The following is a 13,983-nucleotide window of genomic DNA, read 5'->3' on the forward strand; positions in this document are numbered from 1 at the left end:
AACAACTGAGAACGAACGAGAGAAAATACTCGCCTCCCGTCTCATCAATCTTCAGTTCAAAGGGAAAAGAACCCAAATCAAAAAGTCCATAAAGAGACACTGGACATGCTCTATTCCTTCTCCAGGCAAAATATATAAAAATACATATAGGATATATATATATATATATATATATATATATATGAAAATACAGGCTTTCTGCCTGTACTCTTCCCCCATGAGAGTCTGCTCCTCCCTGGGGCACCTCTGTCCCACTAAAACACTGGAACCCCAGGCACCTTGACAGCTGGCCACACCTGGCCATACCAAAGCCACCTCCCACACCGTGGCCATGCTCATCCCAAACCCATAACTTTGCAGTGCAATTCCATGCAAACTTCTTTATTTTGGGAAATTACAGAAGTATATTAAAAATTAAACTTCAGTAAATGCTTAAAATTGTTCATCAGAGAACCCTAAATTGTTCCACTAGCTAGAACATTTTAAAAAGCATGCATTCTAGTTTCTTTTGAGTTAAATCATACCTTTTCTTATGTTATGACAGAGACAATTCCTTATCAATACACTGAGCATACATACAAGTCTGAGTCATCAACAGCAACACATGTTCAGTTTGTACAAACTCAATTTGTATTAAAAGCAAAGTTCAGATATTTCCCAGCACCTCTACTTTAATGCAACACCAGGACATCATCTTCAGAATTTTTTTTTTCATTTTAGAGACGTAATTGCCCACCTCATCCATCTAGTATTTTATTAAGTGTCACTTATGTTCTCAAGTTCCTCCTTACTTCAGTTGACAACAGTTGAAATAATTTTTTTTTGGGACTCCACAATACTAATAAAATATAGCATATTTGTTACCAGAACACATCTGGCATCTTCTAGTGTATTTTTAACAGTCTTCTTGCTGAAAGCAAATAAAAATTGGCTTGAAAAACCTTTTTAATGTATGTTACATTGTGTTCAAGTTTCCTGCTCTAACATATCTAGCAAATTTCAGTAGGCTTTGAACAGCTGAAGTTTTGAACATCCATCAGCTCAAAACTCTTGATGATCTGTTTGATACAATCATTGATGTGTTCACCATGGGAGCCAAAAGAAGAATATGTAGCTGAGCCTCCTATTTATGAAGGCAGTAGGGCAGAAATTTTCCATATGTGGGGTTCAATTCTTCCTTCAGTCTAGCGTCCTGTTGATTTAAAAAGCAGCTTCTGTTCTTTTGAAAGCAGAAAATGAGGATGTAATTGTGGAATATAGTATTTAACTGTAAAGCCACTAGCACTAGACAAACACAGTGAAAACAAATCTAGAAAATAATTAAATGAACAAGTATGTTTTTTTAAAAACAATGAAAGATTTTTCTTTTACAGAATAATTTTTATACTATTTAATTCATAATAATAGATAACTGTTCTGATAACAGTGGGATTATGAACAGTTTGTTTGATTTGTTTGATTATGTGCAGAATTGTAACTAAAAACAGCAAGTGGTTTTAACATTGTGTGTTGGTTAGGATTAGAATGAATTTTCTATTCCAGGGAATGGTATCTTACCTGCTCCAGGCCTACTGTCTGGAAACAGGAACAGGCCCACAAAAAAATCAGTTCTTGCCCAGGAGAAAAGAGGCTTGTCCCTAGGAAGAAAATGGAGAGAGCGATACATTGATGGAAGTCCCTCTTAAAGTAACACTGGAGCACAGGGAGGAGCAAAGATCATGACAAAGAAGAGATAACAAAGAGGGAATAATTTCCTGAGGATTAGAGACCTGTTTAGATTAGACAAAGTCAAAGAACAATATTTGGAGTTAGAAAGCCTATCAACTTGAAAGAATAAAACACATAAAATGCAGGTTTAATTATATATAGAATTCTCAAATAAAGCAGTTGCAGCTAAAGTGCATGAAATAAAAGTACACAACAAACTCTTCCTCAACTTCTGCTATAACTGGGACACATGCTGTTTTTAAAAGCACTAAAAATCCCTACATTTCACTGCACTAATGATACCTTTGCAGGAAAAGCAGGATAAAATAGCTGCCATCCAGCTAGTACAGTGGGTCCTTCTGTCATGGGGTTAAAGCATATTGGCAAAATGAGAGTGGTTAGAAGAGGTTCAGGTTGATGTACAACAATGTGAATTCCATTTTATTAATCCCAGAGCTCAATCTTGGGAGCTGCTGTCACAAAGGAAGAAAAATGCAGTAAGAAAACTGAACGGGACTAGGCACCTGTGATTACATGAGAAAATAAAACAGGTTCCCCTTGTATGATTTATCAGCACAGCTACTGAGTAGCCATTTCTAGCAACTTTAACACAAACTGCTTAATACTAGATGTTTTTCTCAAATGTCCAGTGGCTGAAGGCAGGTACCTGTGGGAGAATCACAGGGTTCAACACAGGAAAGAACAAAATGCACTTCTGTGCTTTGGGATTGCATAAAACTGTGGAAAATACAGTTCATCTAGCCTTGGGAATATTACAGTTGTTGAAAAATGTCACCTGATTCCTGCAAACTTGGCTCTGCATGATGTTCCCAAAACCATGAACAATGTGCTATTTTCTTCTTCATGGGCAAGATGAGACTTGTTCAAACCGTGTCTAAAATTTCACACATATATAATTAAACAATCAAATCATGGCCTCTGAAATATCCTTGTAAATGGGGTTTTTTGTTGTTTTCTTAGTTGCTTTTTTTCTCCAACTATATTTCCATGCTAATTCATAGCAGTGAGGAGCACATTGAATCAGAGCCACTGACATCACTGAGCTCCCAGTTTGACAAGCCAGAGTAAATGTTTCAGTGGCTTAGCCCTTAAATTTTTTCCATTTTCTTAGAATGTAATTGCATCTAATTGTACATTTTGAGCAAATACACATAATCACATCATTATGACATGCAATTACCTTATTGTGTTGTATAATTAAGTAAATCACACAATAAAATTGTGCAGAACTTTAATAAAATTTTCCAAAAAGAAGTTAATCTTCTCTGCAATTGACAGAAGAAGCCATTTTCACTAATTACAATCAATTTAGCATTTTCTACCAGAATTAGTGGGCACTCTTCAGGCATGTGCAGAATACGCACATTCAAGCAAAGTGCTGGGTGATGACATTTGTAGCTTTTCACGTGTGTTTGCTATGCAGAAAGACAAACAACCTTATGTAGAATTTAATGACCGGTTGCTTCAGGATATGCAATATCAGGAGAATTCATGTATATATTAAACACATTCTGTTGATAACCTTTAAAATTCACCATTATAGTTGATTTTATCAGTATGGTTCAAAATACATTGTTACCTGTTAATGTTCACACATGTGCTTCATTACATAGCATAGCTTAGGAGCTGTCCTTTGATGGAAGCAGACTTCCCCCCGGCAAGGGAATTTATTTATTATCATAGCTGATTTTTGTTATTGTCACAGGAAAAGTTTATGTATTACCCAATTATATACATATCTTATATACACCCAAGAAGTGGGTTAGGAACTTAATATTGGCAAATAGAAAAATACACAAGTCCCTTTAACATCACGTAATCAAGCAACACGGGCCTAAAGAAGAAAAAGTGACTGGTGAGATTTAAAACAGATTCTTGACACACATAGAAATATTTTCCCAAGTTTTTTGGTTGCATTTTTCCTCCCTGGCATACAACACAGTCATGCCCAGTATGCCAGATTAGGGCCTGTCTGTAGACATCTCTATGAGACATTTACCCATCTCCCTTAGAAACTGATCTGTGCCATCAAGGCAAAAGTAAAGCAGTACTGGTTTCTAAAAAGGGTTTTCTACACAAATATAGAAAAGATCATGAGTAAAGATCACATAAATAGACCTTTTAGTCATAACTTTCCAGCTCGGCCTGTTGATATTCACAGTGATTTTAAGAACAGTTGATTTATATCCAGGAGCTGGAAGCTTTATAATCTATACTCTCTATACTTTTTGTGTTTCCCAAAGGCAACAAAACCTCAAACTGCCCAGAAATAAATTGAATCCACATGCTTAGGAACTACTTCCTCCAAACAACATGCTTCATTTAGCAAATATTTTGAGAAGTAAGGTCAACATAGACTGACAATTGAGGAAGTGCTTTAGAAGATGCAGTAAACAAAGGAGTGATACACATAGAACATTCAACAGAGCAAAAATGTGACAAAGAACATTTAACAAATACAAAGCACTTTTCAAGGCATAAAACCAGATTTTGTTCCTACATTCAAAAATAAACTGCAACTAAAGAATAGCACCAATTAAGAAAAATAATTTGACACTGCAGGAAAGTGTCAATAAGAGTTCATAAGAGGAAAATGGGTATTTTCCATACACACTTTGCAGCTATCTGAACAAAAATTGACACCCTCACTAAAAGGTATGAAATTTAAGTTGTTGGAAAAACTGTCTGGAAGCAGAATGAAGAAAGAAAGAAATTAATCTGGGATGGCAGTAAGGATGTTACAATCAACTAAAACAGAGGCCGAAACTTGAATTCACTTTTGCAGTTTCCAGCGTTATCAGGACTTGACACCTCTATCACACCAGTATTCCAGGAAGAAAAAACTTCAAACACTTCCACCCACACCATCAAACTTCTATCACACCACACACAACTTCCTATCCACAACAACTCTTGTGAAATGTCCTTTTCTTCTTAATGGTATTAGCTTCAACTAGATTGCACTTGCGGGAACAAAACCAAACACATAGGTCATCTGATAAACAGAGATATGGCCACATATCAGTGGGGTGCTATACAAATAGATTTTTCCATCATTTTCTAATAGACTCAGGCCATTAGAAAAATTTCAAAAACAGTCACAGAAAGAATTTGGCAAGAATAATTTGTATATTTACCCCTCTTACAGAAAAAAAAGGGGGAGAATAGAGCGGGAAAATTTACACATTCTGCAGAGACATTGACACTGTAACTGGGCTTCAGGAGAGAAACATTTAAAGCTTTCAAAAGAAGCAATCAAATGACATTTTCTAGACATTGGTCTAACTGGTCTTTTGTTTAATAGAAACACTTTCAAAGATGGGAATTAATCCAGATTTTTTGGTCTAATAAAGAACTGAATCTAGCTCACTGATTTAAAGCACTAGATTTACTGCTATGTTCTGGCCATGTGAAGAGCTGTAAATTGGATTTAGGGAACATGAGCAAGTCCATAAATGCCAGAAAGCAGGCAAGATGCCAGTAAATCCACATCAAAATCACTGCAAAATATCTTAACCAAAAGGTACTGACCCTGATTTTCCACTCATGCGATTTTTTTCAATATTTATACCTGCCTAGATGTAAAGAGCATAAATCAACGAGTTCCACTTAAAATGAGATTTTCAGGCAGGTAGGTAGGTCTACAGCAATTGAGAAGCCTATCCCCACTCATCTCTCTCCTCTGAGAGAAGAGGATAAATTTTCTTCTTTCTCAGTGGAGAAAACCACAGAATCATTCAGGTTGAAAAGACCTCTGAGCTCATCGAGGTCAGCTGTAAACCCAGCACTGACAAATTCAGCATTGAAACCTGTCCCCAGTGGCTGCATCTACCCATCTTGTAGGTACCTGCAGAGCTGGTAGCTCCACCACTGCCCTGGCCTCCTTGTATATTTATTTCAATTCATCCTTGCCAAGAGATCTGTTAATAAAAATTCTCTGTGGATAGTGTTGCCTGATTGTTTTCTTACCTTCTTCCACAAAGAAGCAGACACAGCTGAGATCTCTCCTGTATCAGTTTAACAGAAGTGTATTTTAGGCTATCCACAATAAGGAATTTGCATTATTTTTATTGAGGACTTCTAAACACAATTAATCTGGGTTTAGATAGTTATATAAACCTCTGGATTTGGGCAACATGAGAATTACCAGATTCAGACAAAAATAATCCACAGTTTTTTGCCCTGAGGTCATATAATCCTCCTGAGTGCTTAGGATCCTGCTCTGAACATTCATTTCTCTCTCTCTCTTTACCTGAGGCCACTTGCTTTAGCCTTGGCCTTTCTCACAATTAAAAGAGCTGTGTTAAGTTAAAAGTACTAGTAAAGAAAGTACAGAATTTTTTTATTCTCCCTGAATTTTTGCATACTCCTCTCCAGGTTTTCTTAATCATCAAAACTGTTCCACTACAAGCAGGTATGACTTAACACTGGGTTTTTATGCTGCCTACAAAGGACCTTTCCAGTTTCATGGAATAAACAGGAATTATTAGCTCCATATAATTAGAGTCTCCAAGCCATCAAAGGAGACTCATAAAAAAAGCACATTTCCTACTGAATAAAACACAAATATATTTTGTAAATCCTAAAATTAAGTTCAGAAAGGGTTATGTATTGGTTCTTCTGCTTCATTCACACACACAATGGCATGTATTTACTACAAATGGTACATATTCCCTTAAGCCTCACCAAAGATGCTATTAAACATAAAAACAAAATGAAAGCCATAGGCCTCAAACCCTGATTCTAAAGAAGACCTCCAAAACAACCTCTAGTTTCCATTGAAAATGCCACACCCCTCTCAGTAAGGAGAACATGCTTTTGATAACTGTATTAGAAACATAGTAGATCACAGTGAAAATTAGGGATTAGGCTGAGGCCAAAAATAAGAAGTCTTTAAAGACGAATAAAGCATTTAATGCAGCTCATACTTGAAAACTAAAAATAACCAGAAGTATCCTCATGTTCTCTCCCATTTTGTGTGAGGTTGGTCCAGTGCACTGTAAGGTGGTAGCTGCAGAAGGGATCAGTGTAGCCAGGATGGGGAATTAGAACACCCGTCACTCACATCCTACATCATCACAGTTAAGTGAAAAATTCATAATAACTGTATTCTTAAAAATGTATTAGATATCCAGGACACAGAAGAAAATTATACCATACACTAATTAACAGATAGTTTACAAATCCCAAATTCCTATTCTCTCCAGTGACCATCTTGGCAAATACAGATACCAGCACAGACTTCATTTTCTATGTTTTTATCCATTATATAACTTTGCCTTTCATGAGTTCATTAAAATAGTGTTTTATAATAGTGTCAGATTGGTAGAAAACCTGAGGTATTCTACCTGAGCAGTTTGACAATGATATAGCTGTCATGATGGTTCTACTTTTTGCTTGTACCTACTCAGGCATCATTAGAATCAAATATCTACCTCTCAGCATTTCTCTTGGGTTCATCCAACTCTGAAAGCTCTCAGGCCATTAAAGCATATCAATTAGTAATGATTTTTTTTCCAGCCCCAGCAGCCAATGAAGCATACATTAAAGGTGATACTTGCAGTCCAAAATTTAATGTGGACATTTGAGAATATCTACTTTGATGAACAGATTATCAGAAAAACTCATCTGCTTAAAGTTTCAGATCACAGTTATTGAAAATATTTTATTTGCTGACCAAATGCCTGATAAACATTCCTGGACCCATTAAATAATATTAATTGCACAAAGGTTTGGAAAACACAAGAATCATTAAAGGATAAATGAGGTTGTGCAATGGCCCAGAAGAGCTAATGTTATCATTTTCCAGGCTGCTTTTACAACCTTCTGAGTAGGACTATTTTTAACTGAGTCATCATGTCCTAAGGAAAGCTACTTTCACTTTTTTAGTATATCTATCCAATTGAGTAGATGTCACAGAGGCAGGTCATTACAAGCACTAGAGTTAGAGGGCTGTCACATTCCTCATAGCTAGGTTAGGTCTCTTCAGTCAGGACTGTTTGGGAAAGCAATCCTTTCCATGCTCACAGGCACTTCCAAGCCTGAGAGGTCACTTACCTCTTGTTTCCAATGCAACTCAAGTCAGTTACTAAAAGATCAGACTGCAAAGCAAATGTAATTAATTAATGTAAAACTTCTGGACAATTCACTTTTACCATTTTACCTACATTTAGTTATTTTTAAACACAGAAATGTTAAAAGCTGCACCTAATAGAAAACATCACAAACTAGCAAAACACTAGGAGCACAACAAAATCACGTTTAATCCTGGTAGCCAGCACCATGAGACTTACTATGGAGATAGAAATGCAATTGAATTTGTCACTGCTTTGAGTGGCAGAGGCTCTCTCTCCTCCTTAAGCTACATGACCTGGAATGATTTTTGAAATACAAACATAAGATTCATTTCCAAGTTTATATCATACTGTTATGCCTGTAAAATTGTTTCCACTTGAATATACTTGATATTAGTCATAAATCTCTGATCAAACAGAGGTTAAGAAGGACAAAAATGGCATATACAACATTTATTCTTACCCTCAGCTGCCAAGAGTCTTCTGTCAGTATAGCTGACCTGATCACCGCTTGAAACATTCATGTATTGTTTTAATTACCTTTATAATCACCCAACAAATTTGACACCAGGTTTTTGAGCAGGAGTTTGCAGATTCCTACTCAGCTAGTTAGTGAGTCTTAAGGTCTGGTCTGGACACAGAACACATACCTGGTATGACTCTTTCAAATTAGATCTAATTTCTTTTTCATGTTCTTTTTCCTTTAAATCTAAATAGTAGCTCTGTTGTGACCACACATCCTTTTATACCTCAAGTTTCTATACTGATGGAGATAATTTTTCTTTCCATGTGGAAACCCCCTCAAGCAGAAAAGATCACCATGAAAGAAGCATTTCAGTAGGTGGCATATGCTCGCTTCCCACCAGCTCTTTCCTACTGCTCAGCCACCACGGGCACTCCTTCACCCTGGGCATGTCTGGCCAGCAGTGCCTGGCACATCATTAGCATCTCTTCCCCTATTTAAACTCAGTGAGTATGTGCACACTGGGCAGTACTTCCATAAGATGTTAAATGAAAGCATATGTGGAAAACATGTTTAAAGGTTGAATTTTATGACAAGGATTTTTGAAATTGTAACAAATCTATAATATAAAACTTGAACAAACACTTTTATACTTCACTGGAGTACTTCCAATCACGGAAAAAATATTTCCAAAACAGAAAAAGAAATATACTTCAGTCAAAGTGTCAAATAATCTATATAGCCTTATCTGCACACATATGCATGAAAGAAATATCTACCTCCCAGGCATGTCTACACATCCCCATTCCCTTTCACAGCTATCAGACAAGTTTGACCTTTGATTCAGACCTAAAATCTCCCAACTCATTCACTCTATCTTAAGAACAGTTTCTTCAGGGAAGGAGATGATAATGTATCTGCAAAGGCTGACTCTTTGTGCAGTTGGAGGGGGGAAGTGCCAGCATAACAAATTGTGCCTGTTCAAACCCATCAATTCAAAACAAGCATCTGGAAAACTTGACAAGAATACTCAAATGACCCTTGTGTTCTGACAGCTGGAAAAGAGAAAGTGCTCTCCCCAAGGGGAAGATGTGTGCTCAAACTTTTTGCCTGGATAGAGAAACACATAAAACTGTTTGAAATATTTTTCCTCAAAGCTCATTAAATAAAACTTTCAGTGCAAAGTATGGCTCATGTAGGCAACTATGTCAGCACTCACAAATCTGTGTACAACAGCACCAGAAGCAGGTCATGGCAATGGGCACGTTATAAATTCCCTTGCCTCACGAACCCCCATTGCTGTAACAGATCATTTCCTCCCTGTGACAGCAACCTCAAGTCTCCCTCAAACCCTGGAACATCACGACTGCCACCTTGATGGGGAGAGCTTCTGCCTGCTCCACTTGGAGAGGCCACTGAGGATGGTTCCATGAGGAACAGACTGCAATTCAGTTCTCTCCACTCCTGCCAAGAGAAACACCTTGATTAGGGTGTGCCATTGTAGACATAATTTCAATTTGATTTTATCTTAGGATTTCTGATTTGGTCAAGGTTTGCACTGAGGGAAAAAAAAAAAAAAAACAACAAAAATTTACCTTGCATCATCAATGAATTATCTTCATTCTGAGTTTCCAGACTTTGGGCTCTGCAGATGAATCATCTACGTAGTGCATTAAAGTACCTTAAAACTCTTCAAAATGCAACAAACAACTTCTGGAGCTTTACAGTCCCAAATTAATCTGATTTTTTCCTGCTGCCCCACAGATTTCCTTTTACTGCTGTGGACATAGTCTGGTCCACAAGCCTGGTTATGCAGTGTACATCTAGCATATGTGAAATATTCCAGTTTACCTACACCCTGAAATGCTCTGCAAGAGGAAAACAAAAGAAAATTGAGCAGCCAGATCCATGTTCCCACAGTGCTTGGGGATGTTTTTCTTCAGACTTGTTTCAGGGAAGAGCACTTTGAAGTTTTCTTCTTACTGTAAGATACTTAAATAATAGTCTGGTCTAAATCTATTCTTTTAGATTCAACATAACAGTTGCCCAAGTTTCCTGACTGAAACAAAAAATGGCAAAAAGAAAGGAAGACCCTTCAGAAGGCACAGTTCTATCTGGGCATTTAAGCTCTCCAACAGATAGCAGCTCAAATCATGCCTAAAATGGATGTAGACAAAAATTCTGTATTTACCAGAAAAAGTCTTGGGAAATGTTTACTAATGTATAGTTTTGTATGTTGGAAAAACAAAGTCATAAACCTTATTACTTTGTAATTGCTTGTTCAGGAGAAATGGCAGAAATTCCTTAACTTCCCTGAATTTTATTAAGCAAAAAAAAACTGGTCTTGGATTTAAGCTAGTTTTGATTAAAAGTGGCTGTTTGGAGGAACTCAGTAACATATTCACTATTCAAACCAATAAAGAATTGACACTTATATAGCAGCAAATACTGGACCTTATTTTCTTGCATCACAAAAAAAATTAAACAAGTTATACAAATAAATGTGTCACAACAGGATTTGCAATAAACACTATACACAATATCAGCCATTTGTACAGAACACAGCTGACACACACACAGAGTTTTCTGGTATATGCCTTCTACAATTCTAAATTGATTTACAGCCCCATGTGAGACTCATAAAAAAGCCTGAGGCAACTCTATCCTGCTCACAGACTATTTGCAACACTGAATTTCTCAATTTTCCCATTTAAAAACATTTTCCCTTTTCCTTCCTTTCAATAACAGCTCTCTGGAGGAAGTAGGGTGAGAGAGATGAGAAAAGAGATAGTTAATGGTTAGATAACTTGAGACACAAATAATTACATCACCTTCTCCTACTCCTGATTCTAGAAATGCTCTGTTCTTTGGCTGAGGGAGTCACTGTTTCCTGCTCACCTGCCCTGGTAAATACAATTCTATATAAATTCTATATAAATTCTAATAAATCTATAAGCAGCATCAGCATCCTGACTACGTGTGATTATGCAAACACTGCTGGGAAATTAATCATTGCTTCTAATGTGACTTCAATTAGAAGAAAGACATATTTTTATTAAGGCAAAAGATGTAAAACCAGGAATTTTATATGAATACACATAGGAAAGGCCTTAAAGCTGAAGCTTAGTTGGTCCATAAAGGAGTTTGCGTATTAATTTCCCCTCCCCCCAGCATAACACCCTGACATTACTGGATAACTATCCATCCTTCAGTTCTGAAATTAGGTATGGAGAAATGAAACAGGGGGTCCCAAGGTGATCCAGGAAAATGGAGACAGAACAAGAACCAGAATTTGCTATTTTGATGGTTAACACAATTGTCTTTCCAATAAGCCAGACTGCTCCTCTTCATTACTGTTTTTATCTTACTTCTCTAATGGGAAAATGGCTATGGAGAAGATTTCCTGTCAGGCAATAGACATCTAGCGAGCAGATACCAAAGTTAACAAACATTTGTTCTGTTTGAGTGCAGTGCACGTTACTGGGATTACAGAGGAAAAGCTCAGAGTCTGACTTCAGCCCTGTATGGACCTGCCTTTTCTGCTGTCATTCACTAATTTAGGATTTCATGAAGAAATGGCTGTGAATCTGCTTCTCCACAGCACTTTGGCTGAACTGATAAGCCTAGTTAAAGTGCACCAGTGAAACCTGCCCTGGACATCCTGAATCTCAGCAGCTGAGAGTGGCCAACAGAGCCCAACTGCTGAGAAAGGCATCATTTAGGAATTGGGGGCTGCAGCAACCTGGGTGGGGCACACCCCATCTGTACCATCCCATGCAATCCTTAAGTACCTCAGCAGCAGCTGTTAACCTTCCCCCTACATGAGGCCACTTGAATTCTCTCTCAGATTATATTCATAGTCCCTACACCACTACTGCTCTTTCATTAAAACCTTTCTGATTTTCTACAACCCTTCAGTATGGTATGAAGAAGTAACAAATCACATGTGACTGACAATTTTTCTTTTACAGTCAGCCATGTGAGAAACATGTTGATGGTTAAGATGAAGAGCCTTTCTTTCCATGAGTCATAAATTTTGAATTAAAAACTGCAATATTTCAGGACTGTGGGTTTGGGGAACAAAATTGCAGTTAATCATAAAATCACAGAATAATTTATGTTGGAAGAAAAACCTATGGAGGTTGTCTCATTGTCTCTGTCTCTAAGCAAGTAAACTTTTACCTGGACCTTGCCAAGCCTTACTCAGAGCCTTGTCACACAGCTTTGCCAAGCAGCTGATCTGTTTTGTATATTTTCCCCTTTGAAATTACTTTTTCTATGGAACATGTACAATAACAAATTGAAAAGATGACATATAAATGCTACTTAGAAGGCTCAAGACTAAAACAATGTCTAATTTAAGAATATTGTCAACTTCACAAGTTTGTGGGGTGTTTTAAATCAAACCCAACAAAACGGGCAACTCTTCCACAAGCTTCAGCATTTAATTTACTAGAAAATATTCTGAGTTAGAGATAAAATAATAAAATTTTATTATCTTATGAGAAGAAAATATCACCCTTGAAGCTGAAGTTAGGTTGGGAATCAACTGTAATAGTGCATTCAAGATATAAATTTTTCTTACTAAACAGATCTATGTTAGCATTGACTTACCAACAGACATCAGACTAGACATTATTGGCCTTCAGTACATAACAAGGGTCTTCCTTGACAACACAAATCTTCTATCTCTCAAAAATAGTTTATTTTTGTGACAATTTTGAGGTGGAAAACCACCCCTCTGAGTGGCAGCAATTGAAAAGCTCTACCAGCACATTCACATGTGCAGACTAGTCCATCATGGGAAGGGGAGCTCCAGGAGGAGCTGTGCCTGGTGCTGGAAGCCAGCTGCCAGGCTCACACTGGCCACTGGGCTGGGTGCTGTGGCTCAGGGCCTCGGGACTCCACAGCAGCCAGGTGCCCCTCCCCAGTACAGCTCTTCCCTGCGGCTCCCCCGGGCTGCCACCATCCAGGAGACATCCCAAACCTAAAGCTGCTCCCAGGGCTCTCAGTAATGGTTGTTACAAACATAAAAGTGGTTTCTTTTAAACACATTTCTCTTATATAACCATCTCCAATTATTTTTGTTGCAGTCACCACAAAAGTTGTTCTTGTTTTTATCTGCCAATTAGACCAAGATGGAGCTGTGTGTAGTGCAGGCCTGTCCATACATTTAAAAGAGAAACACTGAAGGGTAATTATAAAATATCACACATCATGAGGGCAGACACTGCTGCTCTGACCCAGTGTTGCACATATGGGAGCTCTTTGGGAGCAGGACTTGTTTAAATGGAGTGAGCCAGTGGTAAAGGTGAAGCACAGGAGGCAGCAACAGAGCCTCATGTCTCTGCACATCCCTACTTCCTCCAAATGACACCAGATTGGATACTAGAAAAAATTTATTCACCCAAAGGGTTATCAAGCCCTGGAACAGGCTGCCCAGTGGTGTCACCATCCCTGAAGTATTTAAAAATATGTGTAGAGGCAGCCCTTGGTGACACAATTTAGTTTCCTTGTCAGTGCTGGGTTAGTGGTTAGACTTTATCGCATCCTGCCAGGACTTATCTGGCTCTATCACTTCGGCCTGCGACAGGAGTGGGTCACACCCCAGGAGCAGGATGACCCGAGGTGTGACTAGAGCACTCACTCTATGGCTTTTTGGCTGTCAGTCTGTGCTCTGAGGAGACAAGGACAAGAGGGAGGTCTTTTGCATGGGAT

The 13,983-nt window shown here is 37.9% G+C and overlaps 1 long non-coding RNA gene across 2 annotated transcripts in view; it reads right to left on the bottom strand.

Moving 5' to 3' along the window:
- LOC107203975 overlaps positions 1-13,983 on the bottom strand; it is a 95,266-nt gene that overhangs the window by 72,583 nt on the left and 8,700 nt on the right. Inside the window, exons 2-3 of one of the 2 annotated variants that reach the window (XR_004497294.1) lie at positions 1,558-1,637; positions 366-1,219 (exon numbers count right to left, since the gene is read on the bottom strand). This is a non-coding gene — a long non-coding RNA (uncharacterized LOC107203975). Of the gene's footprint in view, positions 1-365; positions 1,220-1,557; positions 1,638-13,983 lie in introns of those variants that run through there. The other variant, XR_001521426.3, reaches the window with a different exon arrangement.

The sequence above is a fragment of the Parus major genome, chromosome 4A (genome assembly GCF_001522545.3).
Source record: "Parus major isolate Abel chromosome 4A, Parus_major1.1, whole genome shotgun sequence".
Lineage (NCBI taxonomy): Eukaryota > Metazoa > Chordata > Aves > Passeriformes > Paridae > Parus > Parus major.